This window comes from Adiantum capillus-veneris, chromosome 4 (assembly GCF_014529385.1).
Source record: "Adiantum capillus-veneris isolate H3 chromosome 4, ASM1452938v2, whole genome shotgun sequence".
In the NCBI taxonomy this organism is placed as follows: Eukaryota; Viridiplantae; Streptophyta; class Polypodiopsida; order Polypodiales; family Pteridaceae; genus Adiantum; species Adiantum capillus-veneris.
In genome coordinates, this window is record NC_140934.1 from 18,549,124 (window position 1) to 18,562,097 (window position 12,974).

Genomic DNA, 12,974 nt, shown 5'->3' on the forward strand with positions numbered 1-12,974 from the left:
AATTTCTTTGTAGATTATTGATGCATGACTATAAGTTAGATATTGACATGGTTGACCCAACCATCTCTCACTATTTGAGAACTGATTCTAACATAAGGAACTAGCTATCCCATATAGATTTTGAAACTTGTGAACTCCTTCTTTGCCCTACCATGAGAGGTATGTTCTACTGCAACCCTAGGTCACTTTCAAATTTTCATCTTGGAGGCTTTTGACAATGCCCAATGGTCTTGCCATAGCTCTCACTCAAGTCTTATAGCAATTGATAGCACTGATAAAACATGTTTCATATTGAACTCTCTTGAGGGCCACCATGGAATGGCTAGGCTGTAAGTGTAGCTTTCCAATAATTTACCCAGTGTTCTCATTTTCAATTATTTTAAAACAATTCTTTGGATCTTTCTAAATAGGGTTGCCTCAAGGCTGATAAAGGCAATTGAGAAATTCCTCCTATCACAAAGCTCATGGATGACATGAAAATCTTAAATGTGAAGGTGTGGTACTGTTTGGTTGTAAGTAATTTGAGCTTAAAATTGTGTAGTTATTTTTCCCTTTTTGTTTGTGTAGCCACCATTGAAGCAGGAGGCTTTCTCATGTGGATGGAGAGTGATGACAAATTCAAAGCTAGTGGTTGACTACACCTATTGCAACTAAAAAAAGACTATTAGGGTAAGCATTTGACAATATAAATAGGGTAAGCTTAACATAATAATATTTCTTTGCTATATCAATAGGAATTGCTACACCAACAACCATGTTTAGTGGGTAAGGGAAAATTTGATAAGATATATGGTCAGTGCCCAAATACCGCTAGTCACAACAGCACCCAAACCCCCAAAGGGCCAAAGAATCCAAAGGAAGAGGCCCGGCACCACAGAGGTCAAGGAGGATCCACACAAAAGAGCAAAGGAAGAGGAAGAGAAGCCCAAGGAGGTTCCAAAGGAAGAGAAGCCAAAGAAGGAAGACAAGCCCAAGGAGGTTCCAAAGGAAGAGAAGCCAAAGAAGGAAGATAAGCCCAAGGAGGTTTCAAAGAAGGCAAAGAAGCGTGTTGCCCTCAGCAGAAAGAGCCCCAAAAAAACACAAACACATGCCAAAGAGGAGCAGTAGAAGCACACATTTGAAGAACCAAAGTCCAAGGAGAAAGATAAGTCCAAGGAGGAAGAGAAACAAAGAGAGACGGAGTCAAAGAAGGGTAAGAAGAAAGAAGAAGAGCCCAACACACCAAGGAAGAGGCCAAGGAAAACAGAGGAAGCTAGCATAACAAAGAGTCATAGGACTCCCAAAACCCCCAAAAGTGGTTTGTGAAGCAAAATTTTGTAAATATCAAAGCAATACATATTCTACTTGACATACCCTCTACTTGAGAACATTACATACTATCGACTTGAGAACATTACATACTCTCTACTTGAGAGCATTTTTTTAAAGAAAACATTACATACTCACATTTTTTTGTAAAGAGACTCTCTCCTTGAGAATATGATATAAATTTTACAACTTTCACTTGCTCCATTTCTTGTGTAGCTCCAAATACAGTCTTTCAGTTTCTACTGCAATTGTGGTAGCCCTTGCATTTGTCTCTACATGTTTTTCATAGTCCAACTGTGTTGACAGAAACATGTCAAGGCCCAATCCATAATCCACTCCATCCTCCAACCCTACCCCAGAAGGGTCTAGGAAATATGCCAACCATGGTGGGAGTTCTTTCAAGTAAGCGGAGATAATGAAAACTGGCTTGGGGTTTTCCTTCTCTTCCACCTCTTCCTTCTCTTATTCATGTGCTTTTCTCCCTTTTCTCTTCTCGTTCTTGCTCACAGGAAAGGAGGAAGAGGAGCCAGAATTCTTACCCATATCTCTTGATCTATTGCTCATAGAAAGAGGAAGAGGAGAAAGGGTGACAAACCTAAACCAGGTTGGCCTATTTATAGTGTTGTGAAGGCATAAAATATTGATGACATTGACATCAAACAAGATAAGACATTTGAAAAAAAAAAACACAAATAAGACATAAAGTAATACATTTGAACAATAAATCAAACAAGATAAGGCATCTGAACAATAAAAAACAAAAAGACATAAAACAAGACATTTGAACCAAAATTTCATTTGTCATTGATATGGAAATGTACAAAATGTTAATCTGCTACAAGAAGAGACAACTAGGATTTGTACAAAATGCAAGTTTGATACTATTTGCATAGGCTTTAGTAGGCTTTAGCTTGGAAGAAGATGTACTATTCCTTCTGGTACTTCTTGGCATAAACTTTCTTCTCAATCCTCCTCCGGACTTACAATCCATATTGAAAAATAGGAAAAATAAGAATAGGTCACACAAAAAATTCTCCATCAGAAAAGAAACTATTACCTACGTACCTTCTTTTCAGCTATCTAAAAAGAAAAATTTGCAAGTAAATCTATCTCCTCATTGTATAACTCCTGCCTCACTTGGTACAATGAGCAATTGGTTCTTATCTTCAATGTTGCCAAGTGTTCATTGTGCATCCATACATCAATGTCTTGAATGGGGATCTAGACGAACCAAGTTCCCCCCCACATGATGCCATCCAGTATTAAAAAAGAAATAACAAAGTTCTGGGTATGGATAATGTATTTACAGGTAATGGAGCTAGATTTCCCTTTGCAAAGGACCCTATTCACTGTTTCTTGACTCCAACCCTTATCCAAAAATCCTAACATACCTTCATTGTCTAAGCATTTAACCAACATCATTGTTCTAGAGACTTTCACATCAAGCTTTGCAACAAAGAAATCCAGAAAGACAATGATGGGCATAAACATTGAAAATCTGCTTAGCTTGCTTTCAATATTGGCCTTTAGACATTTCTGGATCTCATAAAATATCTTGCACCTATAGCTTTCACTTATTACTAAGCTTGGCAATGGCCACTCTGCACTTCTGAAACTAGGCAATGCAACCTTGGTGACAGTGCCCCAATCCTCATAGATTTTGGTAGGACATAAAAATGATAATAAAAGAATGTCCCTTTTTTTACCAGAGAACTATGTGTTCTCCCTCTGTAAATCTCTTCACTAATGGATCCATGCCAAACATCTAAAATTTCTATGACACTCCACTCATTTCCATTCCTCTATGCTTGAGGGATACATGTCTATAATGATCCTAGTAGAGAACCACAAACCAAAATTATAACAATCAAGTACAAAAGATAATCTATTGTGTACATTTGAACAACAAACAAAAAGAGAAGTGAGAAACACTTACATTTAACTTTGTGCAGAGGAAGATTTAAGCTTTTAGATTGTAGGTGAAGCTCCTTTTGCATGTAAACATGCTGCATCAAAACCCCTTTCACTGTCTTCTTGGCTCCCACAAGTTGGAAATCTTTCACTCTCCCTTTCCAACATGACAAGAATGGGTTTGTGGATGAGGATTTTCTTCTCCTACTCTGCTGCATTATAATCCAACTACCCTTGGTTATAGATATTAGGATCCATTGATTGTGTTCATCTAATGTGGCATAAGTGGTGATGGATTCAATGGATGTGCTAAGGCGTTTGGATCAGGTGGACTCCATTGCTTAACGAGAATAGGATGCAGAGCAGATGAGGGTAAAGAGAGAACAACAGGAAGAGGAGGGAAGAGGAGGGAAGGGGAGGTGAGATAAAGAGGGGTGGGAAAAGAAGACCGTGAGAAGATTTAAAAAATATTTGGGGTCGGTGAAAGATACCTTTTTGAGGTAAAAGGAGCATGTACTTGAAAGTTACCTCAGATTGTAGTTCAACGAAAATTTATTTTAGAAAATAAAATGCAATTTCCAAAAAGAAGATTTCATAACAGAATCCCTCACCTCATTGGCTTAGAGCACTCTCTCTCTCTCTCTCTCTCTCTCTCTCTCTCTCTCTCTCTCTCTCTCTCTCTCTCTCTCTCTCTCTCTCTCTCTCTCTCTCTCTCTCTCTCTCTCTCTCTAAACGTTAAAAGGCAGAAAAGAAACCTCAAACTTCCCCTAATGTACCTCTCATGAGTTATATATCTATATGTATCTTTAGACCCAAATGCCATATACATATTATATCACCCTACTGCTTACTCTACCTCCCCTCTTATCTTAAGATCTCCAGATTTAGCAACTTCTTATACGGAAATTACCCATTTGATAAACTAATTCTCATTGTATTTAGATTCTTTTAAGTGACTCTCTTTGCAGATATTTCCACGAGGCTATACCCCAACAGTTTTGCAACAAACAAGCATACCATCGGACAATTCTAGAAGACAAAGCCCTTTCTTGTCTACATTGTTTTATATGCTAAAAAGTCAATTATTTATAACATTAAGACTTGTGCTTACATTGATTGGAGCTTCTACTAAGATGATTTTTTTAAAAATAAACTATACAACTACTCACATGAGCTCAGTTGATTTGGGATGATTATCAATAATTAGTACATACTTCACAATCCAACCAACTCCAATTTGGTACCAACCAGGTAGTAAATGTTTTGTCTTTCTATACCTTATCTAGTCCATTGGTCACGTTTACACAAATTCACTGATTTAAGCAGTGTGTAAATGCTCATCCTCATGTAGATTCGCCAATGTAGGCAGCACTAGTGATACATGTGAACCATCGGTTTAGGCATCATTGGTGCAGGGTTGCCGATTTAGGCAGCACGTCTCATTGGTGTACATTTGTCAGTTGAGGCAGTACCAATCACAAAATCATGCTGGTGACTGGACACCACTGTCCCTCTTATGATTTTGTTACTCGAGTATACATGGATTTGGACTTATCATTGGATTTGGAATTGGATGTAATATATGGAGATTTTTTCTCGCAATAGTGTTTATGGAATTGGACTTGAGATTTCTAAAAATTGTTTTATTGAACGATGAGTGTGACCAATGATATCTTGATACATTAGGGTATGACATATACTACTTATCCTAGTTATGGGACACTAGAATATGCATTATGTGAATGACACAAACATAAGAATATTTTTTAAGTTTATGAATTTTTCTTTCAATATATGATATTTTTGACACAAAAATGTAATGAAAATGATAATTATCCATTTATTGCAACTGACAAGTGGCAAAAGCATGCGACAGGATATTACATTTTATGTACATTTGATTATTCAAGTGCTCTTTATGAGCTATGAACATTATTATGTCCGACTGGGTAATGTGTACTAATTTTGAGCATCAAGAAGTTTATAAATAAATATGTGCAAGAGAAAAAATGCTCACTCTTGCATGGGGGGAGATTGCACCTAGTACATGTGTACTTCACTCTTCTCTTCTCTCATCTTTTGTTGCGTTGTTCTAGCACTCCGCTCTATGAGGTGCACTAGCACATGCTCCCTCGCCTATCTCTCTCTCTCTCTCTGTGTGTCTCTCAAATTGCATATAGCTTTCATTATGTGCTTGTATGACTATTTATGTATGCAATTTGATCGATTTTATTGTCTATAGCATGCTATTTCTTTATTTGTAGGGCTCTATGCATGCCCTCTTGTAGTAGAGACCTATTTGGTGTACATACCTGCTAACCGCCTAAAAAGATTCTAGAGAGAGAGAGGGCACATTTCCTCTGTAAGACACACAACATCTTGGGAGATTCTCACTAGAGAAACAAACCCAAATAATATTATGTTTCTTATTTTATTAAACAAACAAATGAAACCCTTTAGTCTTTATTTTTTTCATCCCAAAGTGAGGTATATATATATATATATATATATATATATATATATATATATATATATATATATATATATATATATATATAGAGAGAGAGAGAGAGAGAGAGAGAGAGAGAGAGAGAGAGATACTTGCAACTTGAAATTACAACTCACAGACCCAACTCCATGAGGTGGAGCATCCCAGCCAGATAAGATAGGCCAATCCATCATATAGACTTGGGGAACAACCCCTAAGGGCTACATGTCATGCGAGATGTCAACAAAGGGGTTTGAACCTAAGACCTTGGACACAAGAGGCTCTTGCTCTTATAAGATACAAGATAATAAAAAATGTTTGCCCACATACTTACTTGAGGGGACTATGTATCAAATATCTCCTTGTTACACACAGCTTTATCTAGCATAATACATGTTGTTCATCAACTCATTCGAAGACTAAGCCCTATATTATTTTTTTAAGCACTCTCCTTTGAGTCAAGACCCTATGATGTGGCTATTTCATGGCTGAAAAAGGGCCACATAGATTCCCTCCAAATAATTGAGTCACCCACTAAAGCGTTGTTTATGTTTTCATAACGTTCATTCTTTCTTAATATGTCAAGTTCCTCTTTGGCACTTGTCTCGATAAGAGGATATCTCATGTTTTGTGAAAGCGCCCACGTATCCTGGTTTGTAGTGTAAATTTCCCAGTTGTTGGTTTCCACAGTCAAAATTTGGGAGTCTCAGTTATAAATCTCAAAGAATATCCTAGATTTATTCATAAATCTTGGTTATCTGACTAATTTGCCTTTAAAAGGACATGGTCAAAAAAATGGTTTTTTTCAAGCACTATTTTGAATATATTGATACGTGTTTCTTGTGACTATCAACCATATCTTTCTTTGTCCTTTTGGCTCTCCACCCACAATACTGTTCGACACGGGATCTTAAATGCCTCAAGGCGGTGGGATCAACGATAAAGGGTGGAGCGCACGGATCTTAGGGCAGGGAAGGGTTCAAAAAAAAGTCAACGCACGTTAGGGGTTGGAGATTTGAACTGGGCACCTCAACGATGAGATCTTGGTGAGCTACCCACGCGGACGCATGAGGGTTCTTGAAACCCATGTGAATCCACGTGTTTATAAAGTTATTTTTTGTTTATCCCTCCCATGTCCTTGTTTACTTCTCATGCCTTTGTTTACCTTTTCCCGTCGGATGTATGCGCGCGCCTTTGTTTACGTGCCTGAGCTTCTCCGCCATCGATCCCATCATCTAGTCTTCATTATATACCCTCTGTCGAATAGTGTTGAGGGCTCTCCACCAACATTTTCATTGTATAGTTGACCAAGTTTGTAAGTGTTAGGAAATAAGACGTAGCTAAATAGATAATTGAGTAGATTACTTAATGGAGAGAGACAGATTTATATACACGAGATTATAGAGTAGAGAGAGAGAGAGAGAGAGAGAGAGAGAGAGAGAGTACACACGATATACGTGGTTCACCCAATGTGGGCTACGTCCACGGGAAAGCAGCCACTCAATGGCTTTAGTACTTCAAAACAAGAAGTAGTTTACAAAAGGATTATACCCTTAATGGAGCTCCCGCCTTGCTTCACTCTCACCACCTCACACTCACCTTGTTGCATCAACTTCACACTATGAAATGTGTGTAGAAATGGCCTCCTTTTATAGGCCAAAAGGGCTGCCCTCTCTTATGAGAGACAGCCATATGTAGCCGCCCTTGTGCGAATAAGTCCAAATCGGACCCTCCAATCCACCCATGTGTGGCCGCCCTTGAGAAGACAAGTCCGCTTTTGAATTCGGCCACCGGCCACCAGCCATTGACTTCCGACCACCGGCCATCGGCCATTGACTACCAGCCATCGGCCAACCGACCGGTTGTTTTCTGACCACTTTCCGGCCGCTGTCCGGCCATAATATTCCGACGAAAAAGAATATTCCGGCGAAAAAAAAGTCTCGGGGGGGGCCTTTCCCGAGGCCTTTAAAGTTGCCCCTGATTCTTGTCCGTGAAAATTTTGGTTTCCGGTGAGTGATTTTCCTTCACGCACAATGGCTTCTCCTCATAATGGGGGCCTTACAAATGTGTGCTTTTACCACAGAAAATTACAAGGGTAAATCAGGCTCCATACTTAACAATCTCCCACTTGGAGACTAATCTCCAAACCAAACCTGTGACTGCTTTCCATTCTGGCTTCTTATCCTTGAATGCCGATTGAAGATGAGCAAAAGCTCAACTTCTCCTTGTTGCCCACCTTTGTAAACATGTCTGCAGGATTTTCACTTGTATGCACCTTTCCTAGCTTTAGTTGTCCCTCTTCCAAAAGAGTGCGTATGAAGTGATATCTCACCTCAATGTGCTTTGTCCTTGAATGAAAGGCTGAGTTCTTCGCAAGATGGATAGCGCTTTGGCTATCACTGAACAAGACACAATTGTCTTGTTTGAATCCAAGCTCTTCTAAGAATCTGTGAAGCCACAGAATTTCTTTGCTTGCCTCCGTCATTGCTACATACTCTGCTTCCGTGGTAGAAAGTGAAACCACTTTCTGCAGCTTTGAAGCCCAGCTTACTACTGTGCCTCCAACCGTGAACACATAGCCAGTAGTGCTCCTTCGAGTATCTTTTGTCACCTGCCATATCAGCATCAGCATACCCTTCTAGAAAAATATCAGTTCCTCCAAAATACAAAGCATTTGTTGTTGTCCCTTTTAGATACCTAAGTATCCACTTCACAGCTTGCCAATGCTCTTTACCTGGGTTGTCCATGAACCTACTCACAACTCCCACTGCATGTGCAATGTCTGGTCTTGCCCAGACCATAGCATACATTAGAGAACCTACCGCTGTAGCATATGGAACTTTAGACATATAGGCTATCTCCTCTTGTGTCTTTGGACACATATCCTTCATTAGTTTAAAATGACCAGCCAAAGGTGTAGAAACTGGTTTTGCATTTTGCATTGCAAACCTTTCTAGTACCTTCTTGATGTAATCTTCTTGAGATAGCTTTATTGTCTTCTTCGTCCTGTCCCTTGATATTTTCATACCAAGTATCCTCTTTGCAGCACCTAAATCTTTCGTTGAAAAAGATTTGGGCAGCTCCTCTTTTAGGTCTTTGATGTCCTGCATGTTAGCACTTGCAATCAACATGTCATCAACATACAACATTAGGATGATGAATTTTCCATCTCCCAAATTCTCCGTGTAGACGCAGTGATCCGAGTTGCATCTTGTGAATCCGTGATCCAACATCCATCGATCAAACTTCAAGTACCATTGTCTTGATGCTTGCTTTAAACCATACAAGCTCTTCTTTAATCTGCAAACCATTTTCTCCTTACCTTTTACTTCATACCCCTTTGGTTGAAGCATGTAGATTTCCTCCTCTAAGTCACCGTGAGGGAATGCCGTATTTACATCCATTTGCTCGAGATTTAGATCATGAGCAACCACAAGGCTTAAGACAAGCCTAATTGAGTTCATTTTTACAACAGGATAAAATATTTCATTGAAGTCAATACCTTTCTTTTGAGAAAAACCTTTTACCACAAGCCTAGACTTGTACCTTTTCTTCCCACCTTCTTCTTCCTTTAGCTTGTACACCCATTTGTTTTGAAGTGCCCGCTTACCTTTAGGCAACTCAACCAACTCCCATGTTTGGTTGCGATGTAGTGAGTCCATCTCCACTTGCATGCTCTTCGTCCATTCTTCTTTGGATTCATGTTGCATAGCTTCTTCATATGATTCCGGATCTCCAGAATCTGAGATCAAGAGATGGTTGAAGGAAGGACAAACCTTTCTGGAGGTCTACTTGCTCTTGTAGATCTTCGGGGAATAGGTTGAGGCTCCTCATTTGGTTGACGTTGTTGCACATTGTCACCGTTTGCAGTCCTTGAGTCTTCACCGTCCTCAAGCTCCATGTACTCATCACCTGTTTGTTTTGTTTGTTTTCTTTCCAAGTAATCTTTGTACATATTTTGTTCGTTAAAAATAACATCCCTACTCCTTAAGATTTTACCATCTTCAGGATTCCATAGGCGATACCCAAAGTCTCCTTCTCCATAGCCAATGAAGAAACACTTTTTGGACTTTGCATCTAACTTTGATCTTAGGCTTCTATCTATGTGCATGAAAGCCTCACACCCAAACACTTTGAGAAATGTATAATTCACCGGTTTACCTGTCCATGCCTCTTCTGGAACTCCCCCATCCAATGCCGTTGAGGGTGACCGATTGATTAAGTACACAGGCGTACTTACAGCTTCCGCCCAAAGCTCAAGCGGTAGGCCTGCATGTAGCCTCATGCTTCGTGCTCGTTCCATGATTGTCCTCTTCATCCTTTCCGAAATCCCATTTTGTTGAGGTGTCCTTGGGGTTGTCCTTTGCCTCCGAATGCCATTGCTAGCACAAAAGCTTTCAAAAGCTTGGCTGCAATATTCACCTCCATTGTCGGATCTGAGGCATTTAACCTTGGTACCTGTTTCATTCTCCACGAAGGCTTTCCACCTTTGAAATATAGAAAATACATCGGATTTATTCTTCATGACATAAACCCATGTTTTTCTAGTCGCATCGTCTATGAATGTTACATAGTACAATGAGCCACCAAGTGATGGTGTACTTGCAGGACCCCAAACATCAGAATGAACCAACTCAAGTTTTTTATTTTTTCTTTCATTTCCTGATTTTTGAAATTTTACCCTCTTTTGTTTACCATAAACACAATCTTCACAGAACTCTAAGTCCACTTCTTTCAAACCTGGTAGAAGCTTCTTTGTTTGAAGGATTTGCATTCCTTTGGCGCTCATATGCCCAAGTCGGTAGTGCCACACCGCACTCTCAACTTCTGTAGTTGCTGCACAAGCTGAAGGTTGCGTGCTAACAGTACACAAGTAAAGTGTACCGACTTTTTCACCCTTGGCAACCACCAAAGATCCCTTTGAGATCTTCCACCGTTTGTTTCCGAATGCAATGTTGTGACCTTCATCGTCCAATTGTCCTGTAGAGATCAAATTTTTGCGAAGAGAAGGAACATGCCTAACATCTTTAAGCTTCCATTCATTTCTGTTAGCAGTTTTGACAGAAACTGCACCTTTGCCGACAATCTCACAAGCTTCATCATCTCCCAAGTATACATACCCAAAATTACCTTTGGTGTAGTCTTGGAAATGTGGCTTGTGTGGTGTCGCATGGAATGAAGCCCCTGAATCTACTATCCAGGAATTAGACACATTGTCTAATGAGAGAATTAGAGCATCTTGCTCTACTTTACCTACCACATTGGCCTCCGATGTTGGCTTGTTGTCTTGAGACTCTGTCTCCTTCTTCTTCTTGGACCAGCAATCCTTCTTGACGTGGCCCTTCTTGCCGCAGTTCCAACATTCAAGAACTGACTTTGTGCGTGACTTGCTCCGCCTTGAGCGATCACGACCCTTTTGGTTTTTGAACCTCTCCTTAGGCCTTCCTCTTGTTTCCACTGATAGTGTAGCACTTAATGATTCTCATGTGCTTCTCCTTCACATTTCCTCGCTTAGGAGAACACCCACAACATCATCAAACTTAAGAGTACTTGTGCCAGAGATAGAATTACTTACAGCCATCACAAGGCTGTCCCAACTATCCGGTAGAGATGATAGTATAAGGAGAGCTCGCACTTCGTCATCGAAATTGATTTTCATTGATCGAAGTTGACTTATGTTTGTGTTAAAGTCATTTAGGTGTTCTGCAACTGAACCGTTCTTTGCCATCTTTAGATTGAACAAGCGCTTCATAAGAAATACCTTATTGGATGCCGATGGTTTCTCGTAGAAGTCGTCAAGTGACTTCATCAAGTCCTCCGTGGTCTTCATCTCTGAAACATTGAAGGCCACCGTTGACACCAAGCTTAACCGGATTGTTCCCAGTGCCTTTCGATCAAGGACAATCCATGCTTCATCTGCCATTGTTGCGGGCTTCTTCGCAAGACCGCCTAGTGGCAAATAGAGGTCCTTCTGCTAGAGATAGTCTTCAATCTGCATCTTTCAATGTTGGTAGTTTTTGCCGTTGAACTTCTCAATCTTGAGCTTCCCTTCCTCCGCCATAACTCCCACTCAATTCAAGGAATCCTTTCCTTGAGATAATTTAGCTACGAGCAAACCTTGCTCTTATACCAGTTGTTAGGAAATAAGATGTAGCTAAATAGATAATTGAGTAGATTACTTAATGGACAGAGACAGATTTATATACACGAGATTATAGAGTAGAGAGAGAGAGAGAGAGAGAGAGAGTACACACGATATACGTGGTTCACCCAATGTGGGCTACGTCCACGGGAAAGCAGCCACTCAATGGCTTTAGTACTTCAAAACAAGAAGTAGTTTACAAAGGGATTATACCCTTAATGGAGCTCCCGCCTTGCTTCACTCTCACCACCTCACACTCACCTTGTTGCATCAACTTCACACTATGAAATGTGTGTAGAAATGGCCTCCTTTTATAGGTCAAAAGGGTTGTCCTCTCTTATGAGAGACAGCCATGTGTAGCCGCCCTTGTGCGAATAAGTCCAAATCGGACCGTCCAATCCGCCCATGTGTGGCCGCCCTTGAGAAGACAAGTCCGCTTTTGAATTCGGCCACCGGCCACCGACCATTGACTTCCGACCACCGGCCATCGGCCATTGACTACCGGCCAACCGATCGGTTGTTTTCCGACCACTTTCCGGCCGCCGTCCGGCCATAATATTCCGGCGAAAAAGAATATTTCGACGAAAAAAAAAGTCTCGGGGGCGGCCTTTAAAGTTGCCCCTGATTCTTGTCCGTGAAAATTTTGGTTTCCGGTGAGTGATTTTCCTTCACGCACGATAGCTTCTCCTCATAATGGGGGCCTTACAAATGTGCGCTTTTGCCACAGAAAATTACAAGGGTAAATCAGGCTCCATACTTAACAGTAAGCAAGGCACACCTTTTTAAGCAAGCCATAATCAAAGGAAATGGACCCATCAGTTAACTTACTAAGTGTCCTCACACAAGGCACTAAATATGGCAAGTGCAAACTTTTGTTATATTGCTAACTTAGGGTTCCTTTTTCATCTTACACCAAATTTTATGAACGGTTCTCTACCATCCAAGATCATGAACTCTCCAATCTCTTCCTTGTTTGCCATATGAAGTGGAGGGTGAAAATAGAGGTTCTAATGATGACACTAATTTGTCTAAACCCTTTGTGCAATTTGACTTGTCATTAGTAACTCCTCATGTTCACCACACACACAAGTCAAAGAAGAGCTGAGGAAACCCTAGGCAAAGCAA

At 40.3% G+C, this 12,974-nt stretch overlaps 1 pseudogene; it reads left to right on the plus strand.

Annotated features, from left to right (window-relative positions):
* Positions 1-789: 789 nt before the first annotated feature.
* Positions 790-1,348, plus strand: LOC147458809 (uncharacterized; annotated as a pseudogene).
* The last annotated feature ends 11,626 nt before the right edge of the window (positions 1,349-12,974 follow it).